Source organism: Grampus griseus (assembly GCF_964374135.1).
Source record: "Grampus griseus genome assembly, chromosome: 16".
Lineage (NCBI taxonomy): Eukaryota > Metazoa > Chordata > Mammalia > Artiodactyla > Delphinidae > Grampus > Grampus griseus.
The window spans coordinates 32,449,129-32,463,553 of record NC_139010.1 but is presented as its reverse complement, the minus strand read 5'-3'; the positions used below and the strand labels follow the sequence as shown (position 1 = coordinate 32,463,553).

General features: G+C 58.2%; 1 protein-coding gene across 4 annotated transcripts in view; it reads right to left on the bottom strand.

The window, feature by feature from the left end:
• Positions 1-14,425, bottom strand: part of ZMIZ1 (zinc finger MIZ-type containing 1) — a gene marked incomplete at its 3' end in the record, with an annotated part of 188,508 nt that overhangs the window by 151,386 nt on the left and 22,697 nt on the right. For 3 of the 4 annotated variants that reach the window (XM_082672928.1, XM_082672929.1, XM_082672926.1), the window contains exon 2: positions 14,188-14,283. The exons of the other annotated variant lie outside the window; for it this stretch is intronic. The remainder of the gene's footprint in view (positions 1-14,187; positions 14,284-14,425) is intronic. 4 annotated transcript variants of the gene reach the window in all.

Below are 14,425 nucleotides of genomic sequence, written 5' to 3'. Positions count from 1 at the left end.
ACAATTCCTCCTCTACTCAAGGGGGGAGGTACAGCGTGGACTAAGGGCACATAACGTGGCTCTAGATTCTGACACACGGAAGGTGTGTGTGGAGTGGCTCTGCTGTCCACTGAGCTGTGATGCTGGGCAAGAAACTTAGCCTCTCTGGGCCTCAGAGTCCTCATCTGTAAAATGGGGATAATGAGTCCCTCCTCTCACAGAGTTGTAAGGACTTAACGAGATTATGCCTGCACTGCACTTGCACAGGAAGTGCTTGGTAAATAGGGAGCGCCATTGTTCTCACTGGCTCAGCTTTGCTGCCAAGTGAAGCTTGGGGTCTTGCTGGGCAGGGAGGCACTGGATCTCTTACCAAAAAGATGGAGAAAGATCCCGAGAAGATGAGTCCTGGCTTCAGGCCCCTTCTGAGGCTGATTCAAGAGCCAGCACGGTGGGTCTGTTTCCCAGAGACAGGCTTCCTGAGGGTCACCTGCTCCCAGGAGGGGGCCCCCCGATCCCTCCCCACAGAACGGCCAAAGGCGTTGAGCATCCTCCAGGTGCATGCTCTGTGCCACCATGTCATCAGGCCCCATGGGTGGGCATAAGCCTCACCCTCCCCAGGGGCCAGAGTCTTGCCCAGAGGGGCACCTGGCTGGGGTTGGCCAAATCACCCACCTGGGTGCTTGCCACTCCCAATGCCAATGATTTAAACTGGATTTTCTGCCAGTGGCCCCTCTTACAGGCTTTGTCTCCTGCCCCGCCCACTCTGCTTAGGGTGGCAGGGCCCTGTGCTGCCCACCTCAACCTCATGCCTGTGATACCCTCGATCCCAAATGCCCTGCAGAGGCGCTTAGAAGAGTCCGTGGAGGTCCTCAGTCTAAGCCTGCCACCTTGCAGAGGAGGGGACATAAGTTCAGAGAGGGACAGGACGAGAAGCCAGGCCAGCTCTGGTTGGAGGTTAGACTGAGGAGCTGAGGACTCACGCACAAGCCCCCGTCCCTCCAGGGCTCAGTTTCCTGGTCCGGGCTAACACTGGCTGGAAGATTGGCTGAGCTGACATGACACCCATGGTTGGTGCAGGCCTGGGCAGCCCCGTCAGCTGTCCGCTCCACAGGGCAGCCTGGACTCCAGGCCCAGGGCAGGCGGGAAGGTCGAGGGGCTGAAGGGCACGGGCACTCCCGACAGCACATGCAAAATGCTAGTACCAAGTGTTCCTGACCATCCCTGTCCTGGGCCAGGGGCCAGCCCCCGGCGGTCACACTCCCCAAACAGGCATCCCTCTGGGATTCTGGTCACACGTGGGCCAGGCCAGTCTGAAGTGATGGCCAAGGCCCAGATTTACAGATGCCAGACAAAGGAGAGCGCTGTTCTCGCTTGCAGGAGGTAGCGGGTCAGAGCACGGGCACTAACGTCACCCAGGCCTAGATGAAGTCCTAGTTCTGTTGCTTGCAAGCCACGTGGCCTCAGCCAAGTCCCTGCCTCTCTCCCTGCCTCAGTTTACTCACGGTGCAATGGGGAGGGAGAAGGCTGCACTGGGGTAAGGGCGCCCAACCCCTGGCCTCGGAGGAGCCAGGCCACGGGAGCTCATGGTATTTGTAGGGACGCCAGCCCTCCCTGCAAGGGCAGCCCAGTCATGGTCTGCAGGGTCGCTGCTGGGAAGGCTGGGGAAGAAAAGGATTGCAGGGTGTGTTAATCATCAAACTGCATCTGCAGCCTGTCCTGAGACGCTCCACTGTGCAGCCGCCCAGGGAAGCTTGACTGGTCCCACCGGATCTTGCTAACACCGAGGGGGGCTCCAAGCCTGTTTTTGGCACATACCCTCCCTGACCTGGGCAAGTGCCTCCCGATCCCTTGAAGCCTCCATCTGCCATCTGTAAAGTGGTATTAGTGCCTACCTAACGTCCTGGGCTGCTGGGAGGACTCTAGGAGATGGGAGGATGGGGCCAGGTCTGGCGATGGGCTCCGAGGAGGTTCCCTGTTCTGTTCACTGCCTACCAGGGCTGCTCCTGCCTTCCTGGGCAGCCCCAGGGCCCAGCCCTGTCTGAGCCATCACACACCCAGAGAGCATCCCAGGGTCCCTGCCAGGAGGCACTGAGGACTCCCAGGTGCTTCCCAGCTGAGGCCGTCAGGACCAGCCTACGATGTCCCTCCTCCTCCCGTGAGGCTGAGGTCTCTGTGTGTTCTTCAAGAAAGGGGCTCCCTCAGCCCAGCAACTTGGTGGGATTCCTGGGGGAGCCACCCCCCACCTGCCCATCAATCCTTGGGATTGACAGAAGCTGCCCTCTGGGACTGGACCCCTGGACAGGCCAAGGCCAGCCCCACAATGGTGTCTCCTTCCTGTCGTCCACAGCACCCAGCACAGGGCCTGCCCCCAGAATGTCTGAGCAGTGATGAATGGATGAATGAATGAGCAGTCATGGGAGGGGTGGTGTGAAAACAGATTTAGATCAGAGAACACAGCAGCTGACACGTGCACAGTGCTCACCACATCCATCCTAGGCCCGGCTCTAAGAGGCACTGGCTACGCTGGTTAACCCATTAGTCCCCATGGCGATTCTATAAAGCGGTAAGGTCGTCCCCATTTCACAGATGAGGAAACTGAGGCTCAGAGACATGAAGTCACTTGCCCATGGTGTTAGAAAGTGGCAGAGCTAGATCCAGTGCAGGCCCTGGGCTCCAGAATCCACACACTGGTCCACGGTGCTGCCTGGGGCAGGGGCCCTGGGGAGGGTGGGGAGAGCAGCCCGTCCAGGCCGGAGGTTCCCGCCCAGGCTCCAGGCCCTGCCCCAGGGATTTAAGTGGTCTGGGGTGCGCTATCTTTCAAAGCTGTCCTGGATCTCATGTACAGCAGGAGCTGAGAAACCCTGGGCAGCCCCACCCTCACTCTTCAATCGGAGAAATGGTGGCTCAGGCAGGGAGGGGACATGTCCAAGGTCACCCTGCATGTTGGGGGAGCCTGGGACCTGGAGTCCAGCTCCTCTGACTTCTCCATCGTGGGCTTGGAGCTCTTGGAAATAGCACTGTGGTCCCAGCAGAGCAGCCCACAGGCGCAGACGCCGGTGGGAGAGATGAGGCAGACAGACGCAGGGAAGGCAGAACAGCAGGCAGCCAGATGACACACAGGCCCAGCAATGCCTGACTCACGGCCACCCATCCCGTGACTCCACCCACCGCCAGTGTCCCCACCCTGGCTCACGCTCCACAGCCCGCTGCAACCTCCAGAGTCCCCTCCCATTTAGGACCAGAAAGCCACAGAGGGAGGAAGGAGCGGCGGGGCCCCACCCAGAGCTGGGTGGGAAACCCAGACAACCCGAGTTGGGGGGACTCCGGGACACGCAGAGGAAGAGGCATAAGCGCTGCCTCTGCTCCTCTCTGCGGGGCCCACACCCCCAGCCTGTGCTGCCCAGCGCCCTGCGGACCACGCGCCCAGGAGGAGAGCTGGCGTTGACACCCACCAGGGCCAACTCTCTTCGCCATGTGACGCCCTCTGCATCGGGGCCCCACACCTGGAAGAGCGTGTTAGGTTCTTTTGCTCTCAGGTTCCTCTCCCCAAGGACGCGTTACTCCTCTGGCCAAGAACTTCAATGGCTCCCCAGTGTCTACGAGGTCAGCTCCAACTCTTCATCCTCATACTCGAGGCCCCAGCCTGACTCTGACCCGTAACGTCTGGGCTCCCACCCCGGCACCCTGCCCACATTAATCCTGCTGCCAGGAATGTCCCCGTCCCTGTGGCCTGACTCACTGGGAAGGAAATTCACACCCCCCCCGAGGAGCCACAGGGGTCAGACACTGTGTTCCCAGAACCTCAAGGACTCCTCACAGTTCCCTATGCCACTGGCTCTGAAAGGCCCATTTGACAGACGTGGAGGCTGAGGCTCAGAGCGGCAACGTGTCCAAGACCACTGGAGGCTGAGTTGTCACCACACAGCGCAGGGGCTTGGGTTGCTTGGACCTACGGTCTTCCCTGTTGCTAACAAGCTTTTAGCTGGTCCACAAGGTCAGGGTGACCCCGAGTCTGTTAGCTCACCCAATGCCATGGCGACTTGGGTCTGCTCACCTTGGCATCCTGACCCTCCCTTCATCCCCCTTTGGGAACAAGCTGCAACCCCTGATACTGGGCTGGGCTTAGGCTGGGGGTACCTGGTCGGGGGAGGGGGGTCAGAGAAGCTGTGCAGCACAGTGGCCAAGAGCATGGGCTCTGCAGTCAGCTGCCCGGTTCAGTCCCAGCGTAACCACCCTGGGCAGGTCGATTCACCAGGCTGTGCCTCAGTTTCTTCCTCTGGAAATGGGGACAACAGGAGTAGTGACCTCAGAGATGCTGTCACAGTGAACGTGAATTCCTGTAGATAAAGGATCGGAGCAGCACCTCCACAGAGTGCTACAGAAGCGTCTGCAGCTCTTAGTATCGTTGCCCTGTTCCTCCCTGCACTTTACACTCAACATCACAACCAAAGGAAAACTGAAGTCCTCAGAGCACCTACCAGGGGGAGGAGGAGGGCTGGAGAGTGGCAGGAGAATCTGCCCCTCGGCACTGCAACCTCCCTGGCTTTCCGCCCACAGGCTGCCACCCTGGCCCATCTGCCTGAGCAGGGCAGAGCAGAGAGAGCTGGCATGTTCCACCTCTCAGATCCTGGGAGGAGGGAGGAGGGAGGAGGGAGGAGGGAGGAGGGAGGGCTCCTGCCCAGGCACAGATGCCCAGCTTGCCCCCGTGTCATCAGTGGGATGACCCAGAGAGGGGTGATGCCAGCATCACTACCCCCATCCCCCATGGCAACACTGGCAGCCACTCACGTCTCACTCCCTGCTTGGGGGCCATCACAGACACTGTTCCCCACTGGGCTGGATATAGAGATATCTGAGATGCATTGGGGGTGGGGGTGTATCTGGGGCAGTTAACCCCAAACCTGGTTGTCCTTATAGGGTATAGATTCATCCTACCTCTAAACCCTTTATCCCACGGGATGCTCCTAGCTGGGCAAAGCTTCTTCCTCTCCCCTTTCTACAGATGGGGCCCAGAGTGGGTGAGTGACTAGCCCACGTGCACCAGCAAGCTGGTGGTGGAACCCAGACAAAAACCCTGCTCTCCAGGCTCCCAAGCCTGGCCCCACTATGAGGTTTCCCTTCCAGGCCCCTAAAGGTGACGGATCATCTAGGAGAAGGTAAGTCACCAACATGTGCGGGTGAGGGACGGGCAGGGACCCAGAGCTTCCACCAACGGGATGCCCTGGGAGGGGGTTAGAACAGGTCAGAGGCAGGGCAGCCGCGAGCCTGAGGTCCAGCTTCCTTTCTCAAGAGGGCATGATTCCTGGCAGCAGCTCCCACGGGAAACAGTAGAAGCACCACCCGCGGGAAACACGGGGTGGGACAAAGGGGGTGCCGGGCAGGGTTTCCTGTTGGGTGGGTGACCTGTGTGCCTGTGGCCCTGGGACCAGGCCAGGGCTGGGTTTCGCCTCATCCCTGGCTCAGGCCCAGGCCACCCTGAGTCCCATCCTCCGGGCCTGCCCTGGCTTCCTGTCTCACTGGCCCCGCCCAGACCAGGAGAGAGCAGGGCCCTGTGGAGTCTTCCTCAGAAGCACCGAACTTTCCTGGGGCAGGAGTGCGCAGCTGCCCTGGCCTCTTCAGTGGCCTTTGGCCTCTGACCGCTAGACCTCCAGCTATTTGTTTCCTAGCAAGAGGCCTTGACAAAAAAGCACTACTGGGTTTTATTCCCAGAACTTCAGGCACAGCTGAGTAGAGGCTGTAGGAATCAGCCCTTCCCTGGGGATCAGATCACCGTCTTCCCCCACTTCGGGCAGAGTCACTTTCAAGGAGCCATGCTGAAGCGACCAGGACAAGGGGAGAAGCTGAGCAAGGATGGATCTCAGGCCTCAAAGGCAGAACTTCCCAGGGGTCAAAGACGAGGGACAGTGTGGTACCTCTGCAGAAGCTGTGGCATCCCAGCCGGGCAGGGTAGTCCCCACACCAGGGACAATGTGATGTCAAACCATGGGAGCAGCACCCAGAGTGAGACACCTTCAACCCCCACCCCAGTTTTGGATGCCTGGATCCTTAAAAGTGTCAGGTTCTGCGTGGGATGGGAACTCGGTCCAGGGGCTGTGGGGACACCCATGGTCTCCAGGTGAACCCAACCCATTCCGTGTGCCTCACGAGCTGGGGACTCACCTGTCCACAGGTGAGGAGGTGGGGGGAAAGGAGAAGTTAGTGGCCTGGCCCAGTGAGGGGGAAGAGGTTTGAAGAAAGGCCCTCAGCCCAGGGCACAGGCTATGGGAGAAGCGTCTCAGGTCTCTCTCAAGGTTGCTCGGCAAACAGGCGACTCAGAAAGCAAACAGGCCAGAAAGTGCGGAGGGCCCACCGTGGACAAAGGCCTCTTGTAGCTCAGTGCTGGGGAGGAGCGCGAACAGGAGGTGGTCTGGGCTGACTGGGGCTGGGCCTTGCCTGAGATCACCCTGGGGACAGGAATGGAGCTGGGATCCAGGTCTCCTGCTTGCTCCGTGGGCAGCCCAAGGGCCTCCCCAGGGGCTGTGCTGGGAAGGTGGGACCCCCGCTCACTCGGGCAGGGGCTGACTGGCTTCACCTCGGCTGCCCAACGCAGGACACTGATGACATGTCCACACTAGTCCAATCAAACAGGCCCTGATGGGGCTGTCTGCGGGCCCAGCCGGATGCTCTTCCTGGAAGCAGTGAAGCTCGGGAGGGACCAGGTTAAGGAGGCTAAAGCCTCAGGTCTGTGGGCCTGAGGTGGGCAGCGTAGAAGACAAGCCAGACTACAGCCTGGTGGGCGGCCAGGGCACCAGTTACCAGGGAGAGTTACTGAGACAGCCATGGGGCAGTAGTGAGCCTCCTGACCCCGGGGGCATACAAGCTGAGGCTGGAGATACACAGGCTTTAGAACCACCCCTGGCCAGAACCCACATTCAGCCATGGGTGGCAGGATGGCTGGCCTGTGCCACCAGCTCAACCAGTGGCCACCCCACCTCCATTCCTTTTCTGGATTGGAGTTTTCCAGCTGTATCAGAATGGCCTTGAGCTCATTAGCTCATGGGACCCTTACAGGTTGAACACCCCCAAATCCTATCACAACAGAGACAAGGGCCAACAATGCTCTGTGTGGGCCTGATGGCAGCTCTCTGTGCCCCTCATCCCGGGCACCTAGTAGAATTGGCCTCAGTCCATCCGGGGAAAGTATGCCTAAGCTTCCCCAGAACCTAGGGCAGCCTGTGGAGTCAGCCACACCCTGATCCCCACCCAATGGCTGCCTCTGCCCGGGCCTCCGCCCACCCTGAGATGTCGCTGATGCCAGCTTGGCAGTGAGCATCTCCACGGCCAGGGATGTGCTTTGTATTGAGCACAGGCCTGGCACAGACTTGGTTGCCAGGAAATGTCTGTCAAAGGAAGGAGGGACAGAAGCAGCAGGGAGGAAGGGGGACAAACAGACACTTGAACCCAGGTGGGCTCTCAAGAGCACTGCCCCCAAGGCCACCATAGCCCTCCTCCTCCTCCAGGACCTGGGGGACTGTGCCCTCTATAGGTAAGACACAGCGCTCAGGTCAGGTAAACATGGAGGAAGGCCGAGGGAGGCCCTACTCAGGGCATTCCCTTGGGCTCTGCTGCCTGGGTGGGCTCGGAGAAGGCCCTCAGATGTCCGGGCTCAGGGTCTCTGCACTCTGCCCACATCTGTTCTGGAAGCCTGGCTCTGACTCCAGCCTCTCTGGAGGACAGGGACCCTTGCCCCAGCTGCTTGGTCCACGAGGGACTCAGTGATGTCTCTCAGCTCCCCTGAGGTCCCCTGCCCAACGCTGAGGTTTCATCCTCTTGGAGTGGCAGTGTGGTGGGACATGGCTGCCTCATGACACGAGCACAGGGTCTTTGCTATGAAAGGTGATCCTGTCCATCCAACAGGAGGAAAATATGTCACAGGTATGGAGGTCCAGAGAGGTTCTGGAAGACCTGGGGTGCGGACAACCCTACCCCCTTGCCTAGCCCAGGTCCCGGCACACAGTAGGTGCTTAATACCTATCTGCTGAATTAACCAGTGGCTTGCTGGATGCATGACAATGGGCTGACCTGGGCTCTCCTGCTGAGGGGCCAGGACTCAGCAACACGCTCTAGGGGACATCACAGGGGCTGCTGCATCCACATGTGTCCCTCTTTGGCCTTTTTGAGCTGCTCCTGGACAGAGGATGCCCCCCCCCCAACCCTGTTTCAGGGCTGGGCGTGTTCTCTGTAGTCAGCAAGCCCAGTATCTTTTCTTGACAGATGGAGGTAGGGGAGGTCCAGGGAGGGTAAGGGTCAGAAGCAGTGGCCATTTCCCAGGCCAGGCCTCTCCACACCAAATCCAGAGGCCCGAAAACTCCAGGACCTGGCTCAGGGCTGCCCTCTGTCCACCACCCCTACCAGTGCGGCCTCCTCCCCTGACTCCTTGTCTCAGCCTCCTGGCTGCAGCTGGCCTGAACTGCTTACTTAGACAAACAGGGAAGGCAGCCACGTGACTGGTTAAGGTTTCCTGGACCAGGGAGACACACATACACACACACAAACACAGCCACTTGCGGCAGGTCAGGTGATCACGCAGCCCAGCAGGCCGGGACTGGGCCAGCTCAGGTTTCCCTGTGTCTGAAGGACAAGGGACCGGGTCTGCCTTTCTTCACCCAGAAGAATGCCTTCTCCAAACGCTTGTTTTCTGCTTCCTGGACGTGTCAGGGACGTGCTGGATGGGAATAGAGCAGGGGGGGGAGGAGGGGAGAGAAGGAGGGGAGGAAGAGCGCCCAGCCCTCGGCCTTGTCTGGTGTTTTCCTTCCGCCCTCCCCACCCAGAGGGCAGATGCCTGCTGGGAAACTGTGGCCGCCCAGCTGCTGACGGCAGGGAGAATCCCAAAGCCCAGCGTTGGATGTAGGGCAGGAGGGGAGTCGGAGCTCAGAGGGGAGTCTCCAAGTGAGTCAGTGACAGGTCTGTCGGGGCCTGGTACCCAGAGCAGCAGTTTTGAAGCCAGAGTCCATGGTCTTGCCTGGGGGGCATCCAGGGTGGGAGAAAGGGTGGGGGGAAGGGGGTGTCTAGTCCAACTTGGTGGGAGCAGCTCTGCCTTTACCCTCTCATTTGGGAAAGGTCTGGGGGCCAGGGTCTCGAGGGCTCTTCCAGCTTTGGGGGTCTGTGCCTCAGATGCTCCCTGAGAACAGCAGGCCTGTTCATGTTCACAGCCCCGAGAACAGCCCTCTAAGGGAGAAGGAGGCCACATCTCTTGACAGGCAGGGCTGACACCTTGCTCCAGGGGGACGGCCACCAGCTCTGTGGGGGTCTGCGGCTGGCTCCCACCCTGCCCTGGCCTCAGGCCTGACCTCCATCACCCCAGTGGCACAGACACCCACTGCAGAGGCACCTCAGGAAGCCCACAGAGAAATAAGGGGTGTGGCCGAGAGTTCTCCAATGAAAGCCAATTCCGACCAGGCCTGCTCGCTAAGCTAAGCCCTCCTTCATATATTATCTTACTGAATCCTCACAACCCTACAAGTTAGGTAACGTTGTCACCCCACTTTACAGATGAGGGATTGGCAACCTGAAGGTCACACCGTTCATAAGGGGCAGATCAGGAGCCGCACACAGATCCAGCACCCTTGCTCTTAACCACTTCCCACCATACCAGGGCCAGGCCCCCAGCACCGAGCAGGAGAGAAGGAGTGATGGAGAAATGGAAAGAGAAGGAAGATGGGGGAGGTGACAAGGGGAAAGAGGGTGGGAGGGAGGAGGGGAAGCAGAGAGAGCGAGACAGAGCCAGACAGAGCAGAGGGAGACAGGAAAGGGAGAAGGAACGGCTGCAAGAGGGAGAAGGGAAGGAAGGAGAGGAGGTGGGAAAGATTCACAGGGAAGGGGCAGGGGACGAAGGAAGCAGGAGCAAAGGAGGAAAGACAGACGGGGGTCAGGGAGGGAGTGGACCTTGGAAAACCAAGAGACAGAGGGAAAGCAAACCTGCCCGCCCGAACATTAAATACCTAACAGGAGATGACAAATCAAATGGGAATTACCGCGGTAAAAACATAATTAGAAACTTGATTGAAGTTAAACAGAATTTACATAACACTGCAAATTAACTTTACAGGAAACTATTCACTGGGAAGGCAATGAAAAGGCATTTCATTAGTAATCTATATTTAAACAATGGGCACAATGGAGCTTTCTGAGGAGGAACTCGGTGCCTTCAGCCAGAGAGAGTGCCAAAGGCGGCAGGAAAACAGAAGGGCAGTGGATGCTCCGAGAGGAAGTGGGTGGGGCCCAGGATGGGATCCCTGGGCCTGCGCCTGGGGTGTGGAGCTGGGTGGACACAGTGGGCCAGATCAGATTCTGGAATAGGTTCTGCCCTTGGCTTGCTGTGTGCTCCTGGGCAAGCGTCTTACATTCTCTGGGCCTCTGTTTCCTCATCTATAAAATGGGGATGTTGAACAGGTGGTTTATATGAAGGTGCATGCAAGTCTGGATATTCTAGGAGAGGCTGGGAGACGGCAGAAGGCAGCGCTGAGCGCGGGCTTGGGGTTCAGATGGACCCGGTTCAAAGCTCCACCCTGCCACTTATTAGCTGTGGCATCACGCAAGCTTCTTCCTCTCGGGCCCTGGTTTACCCATCTGTTCAATGGAGACAAGTCCACTCCTGCTAGACATCACCCAGGCAGTGGAAGGATTTAGGGAGAGATTGGGTGGGGGCAGGCTTAAAGGAAAGTGAGTCTACAGGCACAGGATTACTTGGCCCGTCCGCCTGGCACACTAATTAGATTACCCACAGCCTCCTGCCGCCGGCCTGCCACAGAGCCGTGCACAATCAGAGCAGCTCCCCATGGCTCCCCCAGTCCCTGTTCCGGAGTCAGAGGCACACCTCCCGGAGGGATTCTGGGGGTCACCAGGTCCCTGCCTGGCTCCATCCTACACTCAGTACGGAGAAGTCTCCTGGGCCTTTGCCACATCCCAGGCACATCGGGCTGTGTTCGCTGGGGCAGAGGGGCTGGCCTGTGCCCCTGCAGCCTGCTGGCCGGCCACATGCTCTCCCCTCACCTCCCATCCCGCCTCATAGCCCGGTTGAACCCCTGCCCAGCCTCCGGGCAGCAGCTGCTCTCTGCAGCCTTCCCTGACCGAGCCGTGGCCATTCTCTCCACCGAGAGCTGAGTACTGAGTGCGAAACACCACAGGCGCACAAAAGGCTGACCCTTCCCCACCCAAACACGTGCGCGTTTGCCCACTAGTGGTAGTGAGTTCCTCTGCTCTGACTGAGCGTGAGCGGGCAGCTCTGACACACTCATAGTCCAGGAAGTTTCGACAGTTTCTTTTAAGATAAAGGATCCAGGTAGTGCTTAGAGATTCAATAGGAAGCTGTTGGGTGCCCTTCCCCTGCCGACAGCTCCTGAGCTGCTGCCTTGAGCCCTGTGTTTTCAGACAAGTGCTCTGGGCAAGGGGGAGGTCTCAGGGGCCCAAGAGCCCCAGAGGGACGGTGGGAGGTCAGGAGAGGTAGGCGAAGCTTCTTAAAAGAAAGTGCAAAGTGCGCAGACATCAGCTGAGACCAGGGAGTGCCAACCAGTGTGACAAGGAAGGTCCCCAGACATGGGGTCATTTATTATACAGCCCTGCCAGACACCCATGGGCCCTGGCCTCTGTGTGGCCAGGTGTACAGAGGGGAGCTTCTCTGGTCCCTTCTCCCTCTCCACCACCCCTCTCCAAATATGGCTCTGTTATTAAGGCCCCTGAGCCTCTGTTACGCTGCTCCCTCTACCGGGAGTGTCCTTTCCCCGATTTGCCAGCAAAATCCTCCTGGTTCACGAAGAGCCTGTTCCCTCAGCTCTCCTCCTCCCTCCCTGGCGGCACCTTCTCCATCCCCTTTACCGCCTCCACCCCATCTTCCCTCCCTCTAAGGGCTGGATGCCCCGTGACTCAGACGCAGGCTTCTGAAGCGCTCTCTCTGCACTCACTCCCAAGATGACCTCATCAGCCTTGTGGCTTGCGACACCATCTATCCACAACAGCTCCCACATTTATATCTCCAGTCGGGACCCCTCTCTGCCTCTCAGACTCATATATCCAATTGCCTTCTCAACCTTTCCACTTGGATGTCTCAAATGCACCTCAAACCTAACGTGTCTAAAACACAGCTCCTTGGCTGCCTTCAGCCCTCCCTCCCGGCGGAGAAAAACAGCTACCTCTGTTCTCCCGGTGGCTCCTGTCCCAAACCCAAGAGCCTTCCTGGACTGTCCCCCCTTCCCTCATCCTCCACGTCTGATCCATCCACAAGCCTGTCTGCAAGGTCTCTGAAATACCGTCAAGACTTCGATACTTTCCACTGCTTTCCCGCAACCCTAGTCCAAGCCACCACTACCTTCTACCTGGATGTGGGCAACAGCTTCTCAGCCATCTCCCTGCTCTCCTCTTGTCCGACTACGTGAGCGGGTCCCCCAGGATCTCTCTGATTTCCCCGCCTACCTCCACTTCCCTCCAGCCACATGCATCCCTGCTACTTCCATGAATGTGCCAAGTGCACCCCGGTTCACTCCCTCCTTGTATTCATGTCTCTGTTCAAATGTCACCTTGTCAGAGGTCTTCCTTGACCATCCTTTGTCAGAGAACACTTTACTCATGCTGTAGTCTCTGTTTCTTTTTTTTTTTCTTGGCTGTGCCGCGCGGCTTACAGGATCTTAGTTCCCTAACCAAGGACTGCACCTGGGCCCTCCGCAGTGAAAGCACAGCATCCTAACCATTAGACAGCCAGGGAAGTCCCTGTAGTCTCTGTTTCTTTAGTGCCTAATTTCCCTTCTTAAAACTTAGCATCATCTGACACGATATATCACATTTTAGGCATTCATTATCCATGTCTCCTCATGAGAATGTAAGCGCCACAGGAAAGGGAGTTTTGTCAGTTTTATTCCCTGAGGTGTCTCCAAAACATCAAGCGGTTCCCAGCAGGGAGACTTTCTCAATAAACAATTAGGGCATGAATAAATGAACAACGCCACCTCCTCTGGGAAGCACTCCCTGAGTGCCTGCCTGCATTACCAGCACGTGGCCCCTCCTCCCTTCCTCCTGCAGTCTCAGACACTACAGGGGCCTTGAGCACTGACCTTATGGAATTGAGCCTGGCTCTGAGATCATGTATCAACCTCCATCGCAGAGTGCACCATCTCCAGGGCAGGGCTGGACCTGATTCATCTTCAAAACCCAGCCTTTAGTGCAGGGCTGGCCTGGTATAAGAGCCAGTGTGTGTTGGATGTGTGAATTCACGAGTAAATGGATGGTTGGAAGAATGGGCAGACAAATAGATATAGACAAACGAATAAATGGATGGATGGATGAGTGAATGGAAGGATGGCTGGGTGGGAGGATGATGGATGGATGGATGGATGGACGGATGGGAGGATGGTTGGACAGGAGGGGGGCTGGGTGGGAGGATGTACAAATGAATAGATGAGTGGACGGATGATGGGTGGATGGATGGATGGATGGGTCCCACCATGGGCACACAATAAAGACTGGTGGTTTACTGGGCTCAGACTTCCCTGGCCAGACCAGTGTAGTGCAGTAAAAGCAGAGGCTGACAGAGCGAATAGGATAAAGCTGAGCTGCTACGGTGTGGCCAGAGCTTGCTGTGTGAACCCCCGCAGGCCCGTTAACTTCCCTGTGCCTTGGTCTCCCGGTCTGAAAAGGTAGATGATAATTCTTGCCTAGAGTTGCCAGGGAGATCACTCTGGAGTTTCCAATCCTACCACCAAGGAGACTGCAGCCACAGCTCCAGTGAGACACATCTCCAGCCAGGGCTGCCTTGGAAAATCCTCCCTTCTCAAACCCTGTCTGGCCCTGCAGACCCTGTGGCCTTAATGCTATACCCCCAAGGGCTAGGACCCTTGGCTATGCCCCCAGAGTTCAAACTGAGCTAGGCTGCAAAGATGGCTTAACTCCAGATAACAAGGAGGCCCAAGTGATTCACAGAATCCTCGAGAATTGGAGTCAATGGAGGACCCATTTTAGAGATGGACAAACTGAAGCCCAGAAGCACTTTGTGCTGGACACACACAAGGCATTACAGAGAAGCCCTGAAGCCCAGGGCAAGAAGGGCTGGGTGAAAAGGCTGATAACCCTCGGCTGTGGCCCTGCGCCATCACTACCGGCTGCCCCAGCTTGTGCCGGCCAGGTTTCAGGTGAAGGGGGCAGTGCAGCCCAGGCATCAGGGCGTCGGGGGTCTGGGGTTACCTTTCTAGGTCTGGCAGCTGAGTGAGGGACGGCGGCTCTAATCCTCACACCCCTCGCAGCATTGGTCTGATGCCAACGGGCCTCCTCCTCCTCGTCCTGGGTACGCAGGGAGAGAGACAGGACACGTGTGAGTGGCCAGGGGCACAGGCGGCAGCCCACTCCCTCCCACCTCTGCCACCACCAGCGGGCTAATCCTGGAGGCCTCTTGGGCCACTTAAGCACGCCCCGGGACGCCTGA